Source organism: Bactrocera neohumeralis, chromosome 5 (genome assembly GCF_024586455.1).
Source record: "Bactrocera neohumeralis isolate Rockhampton chromosome 5, APGP_CSIRO_Bneo_wtdbg2-racon-allhic-juicebox.fasta_v2, whole genome shotgun sequence".
Classification (NCBI taxonomy): domain Eukaryota; kingdom Metazoa; phylum Arthropoda; class Insecta; order Diptera; family Tephritidae; genus Bactrocera; species Bactrocera neohumeralis.
In genome coordinates, this window is record NC_065922.1 from 68,604,711 (window position 1) to 68,621,988 (window position 17,278).

Consider the following 17,278-nt stretch of genomic DNA (forward strand, 5'->3'; position numbering starts at 1 on the left):
GTTCAAGGTCATTCAACGGTAGGCCCAGAAAACGTGCTGTTTCGACGGCGTCGGACCATGGGAAGGTGTTTGAGATGAGTAAGGTTAGCTTTGCATGCTTTTGAGGTAGTTAAAATCATGCGGGGACTCGTTGCATTCTGGTCATATATTTAGTATATCGGGGTCGATTCTGGATAAGTAGGAGTTAAACCTGCTACAGTCAGAACAAGGCAGCGCAAGGGTCACGCTCGTTTCTCGCGGCAACTCGAGCTCTTCGCCTAAACAATGGGTTTGACTCCAAGTTCGTCATTCACATTCACTAAGAGGGAGTCGGTGAAGGTATTTATGGCTGCACTGTGAATGGCGGTCAGTGCAGTGAAGTTAGTTGCGTCCGAAGTCTGAGTAAGGATCTATTTTTAGTAAGTTGCGTGTTTTATATCGACTTAACTTGCTGACAGTTGAGCTTGGTATAAACTCGGGACCTCTGTTAAATTTATAGTCTTGCCAGCTCAAAGAGTTTTGTTCTGAAGTTCAATTCTTGGTATCAAGTCTAGTCTTCTGTTGATGTCAATTGGAATATGAAGCAAATTATATTAATGACACCTATCACCTTTGGGCTACGTCCATTTAATTAAACACTTCAGTGCAGCGCCCCTTCTTTTGAGGTTAGGCTGACAAAGCTCCACCTTTCTTATAATTCGGTCTTTGGAAGTGAACTAAAATGTTAGAGAAAGAAGTTCACACAATAAACTTACCGGAAACTGGAGAACAGGAGTAATTTTGTAATTTGAGTCAGGTATAGCTTAACAGTTTGAGTACATACTTAAAATGATATAAAGTTTACGATATGGGAGTTCGAGAAAGCAATATAATTCTTGGAATGGTTAAAAAGTCTCAGGGACTACTGAGATCGGCTACATACTGCTTCTAAAATACCTGATAGAGATAGAGAGTTCTTTAAAAACAACATATGAAATGTCTCTTGATGTCGACTAGAAGTAAATTAAAGTTTTCCTGGGTTCCACAGTCACCCATTAACTATTAAGATATTTTGAGATCTGAAGAGGCTAAAACTTTCTGATAAAGAGTGATCTATTTCGAGGTTCCCTAATTTAAAAAAAAAACACAGAAACTTCAATGGCGAATGTTTAATATCATTCGAAAGAATATTCTTTAACACTTATTTTTTTAAAATATCTATTTCAAATGTTGGCCGCGGCTACGTCTTAGATGGTCCATCTGTTGAGTCCAATTTTCGATTACTCGTTCGAGCATTTCGACTGCTAATTGGCAAATGACGCGCGTGATGTTCTGCTCCAAGGCCAGAATCGAAGCGTGAGTGGCCGCATAAACTTTCTTCTTCTTCTTAATTGGCGTAGACACCGCTTACGCGATTATAGCCGAGTTAACAACAGCGCGCCAGTCGTTTCTTCTTTTCGCTACGTAGCGCCAATTGGATATTTCAAGCGTAGCCAGGTCCTTCTCCACCTGGTCCTTAAAACGGAGTGGAGGTCTTCCTCTTCCTCTGCATCCCGCGGCGGGTACTGCGTCGAATACTTTCAGAGCTGGAGTGTTTTCGTCCATCCGGACAACATGACCTAGCCAGCGTAGCCGCTGTCTTTTAATTCGCTGAACTATGTCAATGTCGTCGTACATCTCATACAGCTCATAGTTCCATCGCGATATTCGCCATGGCCAACGCGCAAAGGACCATAAATCTTTCGCAGAACCTTTCTCTCGAAAACTCGTAACGTCGACTCATCGGTTGCTGTCATCGTCCAAGCCTCTGCACCATATAGCAGGACGGGAATTATGAGCGACTTATAGAGTTTGGCTTTTGTTCGTCAAGAGAGGACTTTACTTTTCAATTGCCTACTCAGTCCGAAGTAGCACCTGTTGGCAAGAGTTATCCTGCGTGTTAGTACTGGTTCCTAAATAGACGAAATTATCTACAATTTCTACAAAGTTATGACTGTCAACAGTGACGTGAGAGCCAAATCGCGAGTGCGACGACTGTTTGTTTGATGACAGGAGATATTTCGTCTTGCCCTCGTTCACTGCCAGACTCATAAACTTTAGACTTTACATATTCCCACAGAAAAAAGTCTAACGGTGTGATATCACATGATAACGTGAAATTATAATATCTGCTCACCGGTGTTCTCTCAATAAATCCATTGATTGATACGATGTGTGAGAAGTGACGCCGACTTGTTGAAACCAAATGTCGCTGAGATCTCGCGCTTCACTTCAGGCTTCAAATAGTCGGGTATCATAGCGCGATTACGGTTGCCATTGACCGTTAAGTTCTTACCGGCATCATTTTTGAAGAAATATGACCGATGACCACGAAGGTGAATTCATTTGTTCCAAAGTAGCTGCATATCCGTTTTCTTTCTCCGAAATAAAATTTTTTGATTCTATGGGGAGTTTTCATCTGCGACTGCGTCTGTAATAATACGCTGTATTTTCTTGTTTTTAAAGCATCTTCAACTAAGCTTGGTCCCTCCACCTAGCTAGACACTTCTCCAAGTATCGATAAAACTTCCTAAATCGCTTAGTTGCTAATGGGATCAAACAGAAAGTTATTTTATTAAGGTTTCGTCGAGCTTAATTTTCTTAGTTTCAGTGACTTTTAACATTTTGTCGACTTAATGCATACACACATGACAATAAGCGCCTCAAAAAGAGTTCAATATTCTGCACGTGCTCGAAATAACAGTCACACCTGCAGTTAAAGCAAAAAAAATGAACGGCGATTGCCCTGTGAACCCACGCATCAACGAAAACGGTTGTTTTGAAAAAAACAAAAAAAAATTGAATTTAAAATTTCTGAACTGTTGACATCAAAGTGTTATTGACCAAAATTTCTTTTCTTTTTATTGTTCTAATTTTTTCCATAAAGCTTTTTTTTGGAAAGCGTTTGTGCGTGACTCATTTTTACACAAAATGCGCGCGACGCGAAAAAAATTCTCAGAAATTACGAGCATTTCTAAATACCGGAATAAGGTGCACTGATTAATCAATTGACATTATGAAATTGTTGTTGTTGTTGTTATATGCTGTAGAACTAGTTTTTTTGTTTTTGTATTTTTGCTTTGCAACTCAGCGCTTTGTTTGCTTGTGTGCACATTTGTTGTTATACTTAATTTTGTTTTGTTGTTGGAACAAAACAAAGTGTGAAGTGTGTCGATGACAGCTGAGCTGGCCAATACCGCAAGCGGCAAGGCCGTTGCAGCGCCGGTAAGGGTGCAATGTTTCTTGCTTACTTGATTCTAGAAGTTCATGAGTGTTTGGGATTTTTTTACTTCTCAGTTACTGTCATTAACCAAGCTTAACTGCTTCCGTAAGTTCGAAAGTATGACAAATACTTTTTATTTGGATTCTTTGGTGAAAATTAGCCATTTAGTGGAAATGCCTAATAATGAGTGATTGGTGCGAGTTTTACGAGACGTAGGTGTGCTAGTGTCATATGAAACGGTAGCAGCTACGGTAGTGAGTGAGTGAGAGCAAAGCAGCAAGTGAAGAACTTATAAAAGAAAGGTAGGGAGAATGGGAGAAAAAAATGAGAGAAGCTGTAGTTGACGAAATATCGAGAGATAATATGTGAGAGTGTACAACGTTTGATCGTTAAACCGGAAGTGATGGCTTAGCTATTATATCTAACTATTTTATTCTAACTGTCTATTTTTATTATAATTTTCATATATAGTGAGGAATCTGGAAGTATCTTGATCAATGATTTCTATACATCCAAAATTTCCCTATTCCAGATTTGAGGATTTTTTCACTTACAAAAAGGTTGAGAGAAGTTCAATGTTTCGGTCCTTTATATATATATATTTTTTCCCGTAGTTCCTTGGTGGAACATAAGGCCTTTAGAATGGATTATTCATTTCAGTCTCAGTTGAATTTATGAGCCGATTAAAAACCATTGCGATCGATTTTGGATAGTTTTCCATTTAAATGGACTAAATATATTTTTTTCGATCCCTAAGACTTAACTGCTCCCAGCAGGACTCAAAATTTATCGAAATATATTTTTACGGATTTTCCAAATTTCCTCCTGGTAGTACACAAAATTGATCAGATTATTTTGAAATATTTTAAAATAAATTTTCTGATATTTTTACTTTTAAAAATTTTAATTTTTTCTGTTTAAATCGTATCTTGTATCGATAAATTTTGTTTCGATTAAATCGATTAAAAATCGTTTTTCCGATTCGATAATATTTACTTCTGCAGTTGTGTTCGTGATAGTTTTTCAATTTAAATGGACCAAATATATATTTTTTCGGATCACATGATTTAACTCCTGCCAGCAGGACTTAAAATTGATCGGAATATATTTTCTTGTATTTTCTTGTATTTTCACTTTTAATTTTTTCGATTTAAATCGTCGTTTATTTGGCGATTTGTTAATTTTTCGTCTCTCACGAAGATTTCAAATTGAATATAATTAGTTTCCAGCTAGTTTCCATTTTGAAATATCAAAATTATTTTGTATCGATAAATCTTGTTTTGATTTAATTCGATTAACAATCTATTTTTTCGCTTTGATAATATTTTCTTTTGCAATTGTGGTCGATCTTTGATAGTTTTTCAATTATGTCAGTTCCGAATTATCGATTCTGGATAAAAAAAATAAGTAAATATAATAAGACTTACATATATAAGAGTCGCATAAATTTGTATTCAATTACACTACGCAACAAATCTGAAATTAAAATTTGCGACTTTTCCATCACATTTAGCTATTTTTGTAAATGGTGTTGGCATGACCAACACACCTCTTGACAACAAAAAAAAAAATGTGTTAGAAAATTTTTAATATCATTTTCGGTCTTAGCTACCTAAAACTAGCAAAAAAATAACCGCAAATATCACAGTCGCAAAATGACTGTAAACTAGTGTTATCGATGTTTTAAAAGGAAAATAAATTTAAACGACTTGGTTTTTCAATTGCATAAAAATATGTTTTCTGTTATCGATAATTTTTGTATCGATATTCGATCTGTTATCGATAATATTTTTTCGGTATAAATCGTTTAAGAATCGCTTTTTTCGACGTCTCTACTTATAAAAACGTGATTGATATATTAATCTAATTCGATTTACGTCTCAAAAATTGTATGAGTTTTTCGATGTTTTTCAACAAAATGGATTCAAATAAAAATAAAATATTTTTTCTGAATGTTAGTTGCACAAGATATTTTATATCGTTAATTATATCAATGTGTTCTGTTATCGATAATTTTTGTATCGATATAAATGGATTAAGAATCATGGTTCTGCTTATAAAAATATGATTTTTTTTAGGCCGTAAGGAGGGTTTAAAGTACCTTCGCACCGTATAGGGATCCTCATCCTTCGTGAGTGGTGTACCCACTAAATTTTTTTTTTTTTGTTTTTATGAATTAATATCTTAAGAGTGTGCAATGTTTTCAATATTTTTCAATTAAATGCATTTTTTCTGACCATTAAGTGAACAAAATAATTTATATCGAAAATAATTAAATCGATAAAAAAAATTATCGATAACATTTTCTGTTATCGATTTTTTTTCAATTCGAAATTTCTACTCATCCCAGCAGTAAATAGAACTCTAATGTTAAAAAAGAAAACATTACCTGATTTTTTTTTATTAAATCTTTATTTATTTCACCATTTTTTTCTCACTGTAATAATAATAAATGTCATAATAATATATTAATATTAATACAATTCAATAATAATTATAATCATATCATTCTCTTGCGTAAATACATTTTCATCTTAATTCATATTTCTTAATTGCAATATGTTTTATATATATTTTTTTATAATAACTTTTATTAATTTTTTAATATTGTTTTTTTTTTCTTATTTTCTTTATATTTTCTTACAACTAACAAACGTACTCATCGCAGTTGCATTACAAAATTTTTGGTTTTAAATTAATTATATTTATATTTTTTCCTTTTTCTTTTTTGTTTTGCTACTGTTTTTAAGTGTGTGTGTGTAAACATTTTCTAGCACTTATTATATTATATTCCTTTAATACTTCTTTTCTGTACTTAGCTGCTGTTTTTTTTTTTTTTTGAATACGTGTCTGTTTTTTCTTTCTTTTTTGTTGTTTGCTTTCGCGCTTTTCCCTTTTCGTGTTTTTTTTTTAATATTTTTTGTTCAAGATAAATTTTTAGTAATGACTTACATAAGTATTTAATTATTGTATATATAGTAGTGCCTAGTTAAAACGAGCATACAGAAAGCAAATTGTATAAATATCTTAGAATTTTATTTTTTATTGAAATCTAAAATTAATTTAATTCGTTTTTAAGATTCTTAAATCTTTTTTTATCGATTATTTTTTGTTTTATTTGTTAAACATTTATTTATTTTTTATTTTTATTTGTGACAATTATATTTTTTGTTTCCTGTAAAATATTTTAGATTTTATTATTATTATTATTTTAACAATACATTTTATCAATTTTTTATAATTATTGGCATTATTATCGTTTGCTTTTGTTATATGAAATCGCGAAGCTTAAATTTTATATTTTTAATCCAATGATTTTTTAAACAAAAACTCACAACTTTTATTTTATATTACTTTTTTATACATATGATTTTATTATTTTATTTTATTATTTTTATTAAATTATATTTTCCTCATTTTTTTATTAAAATCATCCTTTCTTAATTATTGCATTATTTTTTCGTTTCTTTTTCATTATATTTTTTATTTTACTTTCATTTGTAACTCAGAACTATTTTTTAAATATTATATAATTTTATTATTTATATTTCTGTTAATATTTTTTTATATTTGATGTTATTTTAATATTTTTTATGCTTTATAAATTTATATTTATGTTACAAGTTATCGAAAATCGCAAAAAATTTTATTATAAGCAGTGCCAAAATATCGATAATTTTTGGATTAATATTGTTATCGATATAAATTGTTTTGTGCAATTAAAGGTCAGAAAACAAATACTGAAAAAATTATAAAAATTTTAAGCGGCTTATTTATAAATCGAATTAGATTAATAAATTAAAATTTGATTATTATATTATAATTTCATCAATAACGTTTTTATATGTAGAGAAAAAAACGTTTCTTAAACGATTAATATCGATAACGATAATTTCATCAATAACGCTTTTATATGTAGAGAAAAAAACGATTCTTAAACGATTAATATCGATAACAGAAAATATTGATAATGTTTGTATCGATATAAATTATTTTGTGCAATTAAAGGTCAGAAAAAATGTTTTAATATTATTGAAATCCATTTAATTGAAAAATACTGAAAAAATTATAAAAATTATAAGCGACTCATTTATAAATCGAATTAGTTTAATAAATTAAAATTTGATTATTATATAATAATTTCATCAATAACGTTTTTATATGTAGAGACGTCGTAAAAAAAGATTCTTAAACGATTTATATCGATAACATAAAACATCGAAAACAGAAAATATCGATAATGTTTGTATCGATATAAATTATTTTGTGAAATTAAAGTTCAGAAAAAAATATGTTAAGTTTATTTAAATTCATTTAGTTGAAAAATATTGAAAAAACCATTTATTTAAATTCATTAATATTTAATTATTATATAATAATTTTATATATCACGTTTTTATAAGTAGAGTCGTCGAAAAAATCGTATATTAATCGATTTATATCGATAACATGAAACATCGATAATTTTTGTATCGATTTAATTATCGATATGAAGTCTTTTGTGCTAGTAAAGGTCAGGCAAAATATTTCAAGATTATTTAAATTCATTTAATTGAAAAATACTAAAAAATCATCCGAATTTTAAGCGACGCATTTATAAATCGAATAAATATTAATATATTAAGCTAATTAATATTTTATTATTAAATTATAATTTTATCTTTCACGGTTTTTGTATTATTTAATTTAATTTATTTTATTTATATTTGCATTATTTCAGTTAATTATATTTTTTTATTTTAGTTTTTTATATTTTTTGTGGAAATTTTTTAATTCTAATTTAAAATCAACTTTTAAAACTAAATATTTACACATTTTCAAACTCTGTTCTCAAAAATTGTGTACCAATTTGTAATAAAATTGTTTGCTTAAATACAATACAGTAGTTGCCAGCAAAATTTTTCCATAAACCTTTAACTTTTTTGCACTAAAATGGTTTGCATTATATATAAATACTTTTTTTTACTAATATATCAAAAATTGACTTAATTAACAATAAAATTACTTTTAACAAATGCTTAAATGCGTTAAGGTGTATACTATTTACTTAAATTTTGCAAAGAAATTTATAAGTAAATGTTTTTGAAATTGCTAATTAATTAACTTAATTAATTACATTTTTCAAAATTTTTAAGTTTTATAAATATTTTTTTAGCTAAAACTCAGCATTTATTTACAAATTTTATTACGCGTATAAACTACGCAAATATATAATTTAGACAGTAAATTTTCATATCATTTATTTATTATTATTTTTTTTATTTTTATTAATTTTCTATTGATTTTTTTTTATTACTCGTATTATAGTTTTTTCTTGTTTATTTTTTATTTTATTTTTCATTTTTATTTTATTTATTTATTTTTTATTATATTTGTATTGATTTCTTATTTTTTTATATATTTTATTTATTTATATTGTTTTTCTTTATTTCTCTTCTTTATTTTTTCTTTTATTCAAACAATTACATTTAAATAATTATAAATATATTTTGTAAATGCATTATGGTAGTGTTAAGTGTGTTTTAACAATTTAAAATTTGCCGCATTTTTGCTTACTGTAGTGTACTTTCTCTATAAACGCAAGTGCACCCATGCTGCCATATTATTTTGCAGGCTTGTATTCATATACTACTACATAGCATAATTGTTCCCCTTTCATATCAACCACAAAGGCTTTAGCGCTCATATTGCACTTATCAGCCATATGAGTGATTTTTTTTTTATTTCCATGTACCTTGAGTAGCCACATAAAAATGCCTTATTTGCAGCAGTTAAATTAGAAATTAAACATAAAAATTCTTGTTTAATATTTTATATATTTTTTTATTTACTAACTGTAATATTTTTTATTTTTACTATTATATTTTTGTGAGTGTGGTAGTTGCATATGATTATTGTTAGGTGTGTGTCTTTGCTAAATGTGTAGCATTGAGTGAATTTTGAGCGCAATGAGAGCGATAATGTTTTTAAAGGCAGAGAGACAGTAAACAAATTTAAATTTCCACATATATGAGATTAGGTGTAAATAGAGAGCGATTTTCGTATTGAAAGTAGCAACAAGGTAATTTTTCAGGTTCTTCATATACTATTTTTTTCAAATTTCGTAGTTCCGAAAAAATAAAAGGTCCCAATAACCCCCATAAAAATTTTAAATGAATGTTGTTGACAAAGTGTATATGATTACTGAACGAAAAGGAACATTATAGATCGAAATATAGTTGAATTGTCTAAATTTATGTCTTTCTGAGTTCCTCAATTCCAGTTTTTATTATCTATTCGGAAAAAAGTAATATTAATTTTATAGTCCCTCGATGCTTAGAAATAAAATTTGAAAAGTACTAAAAGTTGAATCTACTGAGCAAAAGTGATCATTGAGAGACACTTTAACGAAATTTTGATTATTAAGATCGCGAAAGAGTAGTTTACTTAAAAAAGTGGCTTTAGAACACAATATAGTGAAATTCATATGTGCTCCTCTGAGCGAAAGTGTTCAATGGTATTCAATGGCAATTTAATGTAACCATTCTTCATTTTAATCCCACAAATTTTCGCGGTTTCAATTTCTAAGCATTGAAGTTAAAAATAAATTTTTAGGCTGAATAATTAACTTTTTTACTTTTGATTAAACACACATGCAGTGCTTCATTACGACTCAAGTAAGCACATATGCTTTATGTACTCTCACACGCATAACAATTTATGCACAAAGCTAATTGTAATGCCTCTCACTCATTTAAAAAACTGGCATGCTATAGCTTACAGAGTATGCCTATGCAGCCATTGGTCAAACGTTTCAATAGCGCCAGCGCTTAAAGAGCATTGCTGCGCGTCGATTGGCCTGTTCGTTGCATAAATGTTCTCTGCGCTCATCAGCCTGTTGAGTATGTTTTATTGTGCAGCCTTATTGTTGAGTGCATTTTGAGTCACAAACTAAACTTGAAGCTGTTGAAAAGTGTAAGGAAATTAAAGTTATTAAGTGGGAAATATTCACTCAGCTACACATGTGATTTTGGTTTGCTTGCAATTTCTAAAAATTATTTGCAGTGTTGTTGTGTTATTAACTTTTGGCTAAAACTGTTATACAAAAATCTACAGTGGTTGCGTATTTGCTTCAGTCCTATGCGTAGTGCTTAGAAATTAGCTGAATATTTATATTTGTCTTAGCTTAAATATTTATTTATTGCTATATGTAATATTTATATATGTATATACATATGTATATATATTTTTTTTAATATCGCGAGCACCAATTCGTTTTATGTCTTAAAACTATAAGTAAACTTATAACCGAGCTTTTTTGAATGCATTTACTATTTGTTTATAATAAACTTGCGCTATGTTAACTAATTTTTTATACATTTATAAATATTTTGTTTAATTTTTGCTTTAAATTTTTTATGAATAAAATCATTATGCTAAAATTTTGCTATCTATTTTGCTTAAATTGCAATTTTATGCTTAAATTTTTGCATATTTTTCTTATTATTTATTATTTACACACTTCAATTTTTTTTAATTTCACTAATTTTTTGTTTCTTGACATAAATAGTTTTTTTTTAGTATTTTTCTGTTATTTATGTATTTTTTTATATTTTTTCTTTACCAATAACAACTTGACGCACGTTTTGGTGGTTCTACAGTAATTTGACTCAAACAATTAAATGCAAGAAGGTGTTTCAATTAAAGTAGCTTTCAAATATTTATTTCTCATTACAATTTACACTTATTCAACAATTTTTTTCAATGTACTTCAGGTGCGTGCGCCGTTAATGGGTTCATGTCTATGCTAATAAGTAAAGTAGAGGAACTTAAATGTTCTCAGTGTGTGAGAAAATGTTGGTGTAGTGCGTAAATTGAGAGCTTTTAGTTTTTATGTAGATTTCCTTTTTATCAAAACCATATTTGAAGGAACAATGCTTATAATTAGCAAAGAAATAAATATACTCGTACTTATTTGTTGCCATAAATATGTTATTTTGTAGGTACTAAACACGTATGCGACACAAAGCGAGTGCACAAATAAATCTTTAAATGCCGTTAGAGACAGTTATAATTAGTTAGTAATTTGAAATTCATGACACAATTGCTTGGTTACCATTTAACGACTATTTTCAGCAAATAAATTTTTATTTTACATATTTATTTACAAATTGAAATATTTTTTAGCATTACTAATTATTATTTTATTCATATTTTTATATTTTGTGCCCAATATCTCTAAATACAGTGCTAAATTCATCTTTTTTTGTTTCAAATTCACATATTTTCTACTATTTTTCTCAGTGTATTCGAATTATTTTGGTGCTTTTGTTTAAAAACTTGTCAAGGCATTTATATATCAGACTCTTGCTTTTACTGTGTTCATTATATACATTATGTTTATTCTTATAATAGTTTTAATATTTTTACATAATCTGTCTCACATTTTACTTTGTTTAATATTTTGTTTTAGTATCTTATAATATTTTTCTTTCCATTTTTTTTTTTTTTTTTTTTTTATTTTACCATTGGAAAATAATATATTATGAAACAAACGCAATATGAGCGTGCGTGTACGTCTCTATGAATGGTTTCTGTAGCTGTCTCTGCTAAATAAGCCGCTAAAGAGAAAACGTGGTTGTGAGCTTTGCTAATTTTTTTTTATATGTTCAGTTGATGATCGCATACAAATAAATATAAAGCAGGTTTAGTTTAGAGTTTTAGGAAAATAGAATAACGGTGTATAAGAAAGCGTTATTAATAACAAAGATTTTATGTTATTGTATGTAGTTGCCATCTGATTTAAAATGGAAGCTATTTAAAAATAAGAAACTATTAAAAATTAGTTTAATAATTAAAAAAAGGCTTGAATTTAAGCAAAATTTCCAAATATGGTTGCCACCATTATGACTTTTGTAAGTAGGTTTAAATTTTAAAACTGAAAAATTAGTTTTAATTAAATAGTAGTTGCCATCTGATTTAAATTTAAACTTGTTTAAAAAAATTAAAAATTATTTTAATAAGTAAAAAGGCTTGAATTTAAGCATAATTTCCAAATATGGTTGTCACCATTATGAATTTTGTAAATAGTTGTAAATTTAAATTTGGTGAGCGGGAGAAGATTTACAGATTGTGGGAGAGAAGCAGTTACAGAGATACAGAGAAAGTTAGAGTTGCAGAGAAAGAGAGAGAATGGGATTTACAGAGGTTTAGAAAGCGGGAGAGATAGAGCGCATTAATGTCTTTACTTCTATGCTTTACATCAAACAGACGAAAAATTTTGTTCCGAGTATGAAATTTTTTTATTCGAAAAAGTATAGTTATAAATAGCCAATGACGGAAACAAGAGTAGTATAAGTTCATTTCTATTTCTGTGTCATTTGCTAGCTGTTGGGAGCGTTGCTTTTTTGAGTATTCGTTTCTATGTTCTTACAACATGTTAAAGAGCAATTTTCGTCTCATTATAACTTTAAAATGAATTCAAAAATTTTGAAAATTAGTCCATTTCCCATGAAATAAAGATTTTAGCCTATATTTGCTTGAAAATATTCTGCAAAAATGTAATATTTAAATAATATTGAGCAAAAAATGAAGAGTGTTTGAGCATGGTTTGTGTTTCCACTAAAGAGAGTTTGTTATGACGTTTGCAGGTTGTGACATGCGATAATTGAGAGCGTAGTATGCATAGAACTGAGTAAGAAATGTATTAATATATTTTCGTTTATGTGCTTGATAAGAGTAGGATTGCTCTGCCGTTGTTATAGAATTTTATAACCCTGCAACATGTTGCTGAGCATCTACTTAAGAAAAATGTTGCTAAATGTAATTCTCTCTGCTCTCCCTTTTTCTCACTGCTTCCAATGAATTTAACTAAATTAAAAGGTAATAAAAAGAGGGAAACAACAAAAATTGTAATATTGAAAAATAATTCTTTTCTGAACCCGATTTCACTCAAATAAAGATTTTTGAGTATATTTCCTCGAAACAAAGATTATTGAAAAATAATTCGGTTCTGAAACCGATTTCACTCAAATAAAATTTTTTGAGTATATTTCCTCGAAACAAAGATTATATTGAAAAATAATCTTAAAAAATGATAATACTGTATACAAATTAGTTTCCGTTGGCATTTTTTCACTTCCAAATTTCATAAAATAAAAACACAGTTCAAATAAACTTTGTAAAAAGTACATTTATTATTTTTTCACTTAAATTTTTTCATTTTGTTGTGATTGTTTTTGTTGTAAAATTCGTGGAAATTAAAATACATACACACAATAACCAGCGTGGAGAAGAAACATAATGACAGCAATGAAAATATAATATTTTTACAAAATGCAATAAAATTGAAAATTTACAAATTAAAATTATAAAATACAATACAAACTTAAGGCGTGGCTTAAACTGCTGCACCTTAAAGTAAAAACTAAACAGTAAAAGTAGAACACAAACTCAACAAATTGCTACAAATTAACCGTAATTATTTATAAAAAATCATTTATTTTATAATTATGCATATATTTGCTTTATTTTTCCATTTCCTGATAAAACACATACAACTGCAACGCTAATTATTTAATGTACTTAGCTTTTGTAATGCCAAATGAAGTGTATTTCTCGCACAATTTTTAGTACTAGAGTAAAATAGTTTAACAGTAAATAGTAAGTGTTGTCTGCTTTGGTGCGCTGGGTGTTGCTGAAAATGAGGCGAAAGCGTTGCAAGTGCAGCACGATTTATTTGAGAGAATTATTTGGAGAGTGTGGACTAGCATGAAGTGAAAAGATGTCTTTCAATGAGCGAAAAAATGAAGAGAGCGTGTGAGCATGGTTTGTGTTTCCACTAGAAAGAGTGTGTTATGACGTTGACAGGTTGTGACATTGGCTAATTGAGAGCGTAGTATGTTTGAGCGCTGAGTGTATGACAAGCTATGAGGTGGTCGGTTTACTACAATTGAAATTAGTATGTTAAAGTGGGTTTAAAAACTATATAGACTTATATGAGAGTGATGGATAGTGTTGTTGTAGTGTATGCGAGGCAGCTTATGATAGACAGACTTGTAATGATAGTCAGACTTTATAAGTTTGAGAATTGCAAGGCAATAGAAATGAAAGTTAATGTACATTTAAATGTCATTGAGTTGCCATTCGTTAGAATTTGTGATAATACTACGTTTTAATGACGGAAAATTATGAGGCGCGTGGAGCTTTCAATTTTTTGATGGAAGCTTTCGCGTTTTTTGGTTTAAGAAGCTTTTATTTGCTCTCACTTAGTGTGACAATGAGTACCAAATAATTTTGGAAAATTGTTTAGACCGAGCTTTCACGCATTTTTAAGCTTTCTTCTATAATTTAGTTTTCGTAACTAGTTTTAAGCTTTCATGGTTTGTGGAAAGCCGTATTCATTTCTTGATTATATTTTCTCTTGCCCAATTTTAGCTGAGAGCGGTTTTGAGCTTTAGTGCAGTTTTAAGCTTTGTGTGATTTTAATTAGAGCTTTCATAGAAATTTTTAACTTTTATAGTTTGCTTCTACTTTTAATTGATAAGCGTAAACGACTTTAAAATATCATGGAAACATTTGCAATTTGAGCTTTCATAAAAGTTAAGATTTTATTGCGCATTGTTGGAAAATACAAACATATTTTAGAAATGCAAGTTTTACCTCTGACTCGATTTTATAAAAAAAGAAAATTATTTGAATTTGAGCTTTCACGTATTTTTAAGCTTTGTGTGATTTCTATTTAAGCTTACATAATTTTTTTTTAAGTTTTGCTTTTAACTCGTAAGAGTAAACGATTGTAAGATAACTTAGAAACATTTCCAATTTGAGCTTTAGTAGCATTTTAAGCTTTCATTGCATTTAAATTCGATGTAGCGAAAGAGCTTCAGTCAAAACAATATTTCTTTCCATAATTTGATGGAATTGCTTTAAAAATATTATTAAAGCTAAAAATATATTTTTAGCTAAATGAAGTCAGACGGTAGACTTTTAAGCTTCGCAAGCTGAAAAAAGTAATTGGTTATTTGGCAATATTTGTTTACAAAGCTCGTGGCTACAATTATTAACTAAAATATAGTTGAAAGCGCATAAAATTTGCTTACATCGCTAACTAAAATTAAAGCTTTAAAAGCTCTAAGCGTATAATTTTAACTTGGCAGTGATGAAAGTAGTTGAATTTTTGAAAAATCTTTAATTGTTTAATATTTCACCAATTTGAATCTAATGAAAGCTCGCAAGTTTGAAAATCGGAAATGAAAGCTCCATAACTTGGCATAATTTTAATTTGGCAGCGATGAAAGAAGTTGAATTTTTGAAAAACTTTAAATTCTTTAATATTTTCACCAATTTGTATTTTATGAAAGCTCGCAGGCAAGAAAATCGAAAATGAAAGCTCCATAACTTGTCATAATTTTAATTTTTGGAATTTTTGAACAACATTTAATTGTTTAATATTTTCAACAATTTGTATATAATGAAAGCTTCCAGCTTTGAAAATCGAAATGAAGTGAAACCTCTACAACTTGGCAGTGAGGTAAGACTTTGAAACACTAAAAACCTTATTTAAAAATCAAGAATTTCACTAATTTGAATTTAATAAATGCTCAAAGGTTTAAAAATCTATAGTCAAAGCTCCATAATTACGGAACCGTTCAAGAAAAGTTTAAAAACGTTTGCTTGTAGCTTAAATGCGTTAAAGCTTGGTGGAAGCTTACTAGTTTGAGTGAAAGTTTTCTAGCTTTAGTTACAGCTTTCTAACCTTAGTGAAAGCTTTCTAGCTTTAGTGAAAGCTTTCTAGCTATGGTGAAAGCTTCGCCACAGTAATGAAAACCTAATAATTTTGAAATATCTTTAATGCACTTGAAAGCTGCCTAGGAGCATTTAAAGCTCATTAATAGCAATGACTGTTCTAGAACTAATTTAGACTGCTATTAAAGTTAATAAGCTTGCTAGTTTATGGCAGTTTTTAAGTTGACGCACTAAAACACCCGCTACGACACCGTTATGTAGACAGACAAACGCGGTTCTTAAGCAAAATTTTGGTAATTAAGAAGGAAAAAACTTTAAAGACTCAATGTAGAACGTATCTAAGTATAAGCACATGACATATGTAATAAGTATGCGATTTATATGTATGTATGTATGTATGTATCATGACAAAAAAATATTTGATTGCAATAGGTTTTTTGTTTTTTTTTTCATATATGTTTGTATTTAGTATGTATTTCATGTAGGTATGCATGTACTATGTATTTCTATGTATGTAAGTAATGACAGACATTTAAACAATTAAAAATTACAGTAATTTTAATTAAAAGCAAACACTTAAACAACTACAACACTTTACACAGAATACAACGTAGGCGGCATTTCAGCAGTTAAAATTTGTTTTTTTTTTTGTTGTTTTTGTTTTAAGCTTAAATTCTTCTTCTTATTTTGCTTACTAAATAAAAGGTATATGGTAATTCTTTATGCTCATATGCATGTATATATGTATATGTATATAGTGTAACATAGTATGTATGTATATGCTTAAGACAATTAACAGCTAGCTTAAACACATATATATAATTAAAGTTAATTATAATTAAAATGCATGTTTGTATGTGTGTGTGTATATAACTTGCTATGTATATATGTATGTGTATATTTTTTGCTTAAATATATATATATATATATTCATATATATAAATATTTGTGTATATATGCGCTTGCATATATGTATGTTTATGCCTTAATTAATTAATTAATTTTTTCTGTATGTATGTATGTGTGTATTTAGGCATTTACTTAATTTTATATGCGCTTTATATATTTATGTATGTATATTATATACTCTAATTGTTATATATGCATATTGGTGTACATGTGTATGCATGTGTGTGTGTGTGCATTTAGAAAATAGGAAAATAACACGCTTAACACACTAATTTGCTATATATATATATATATCTACATGTATATAATTACAATTGGCATACACACAACTACATACATACATATGTATAATTGCATTGTAATTCTATGTATATGCCAGCATGCATACACTTCTATATGTACATGCAGCTACTTATATACATA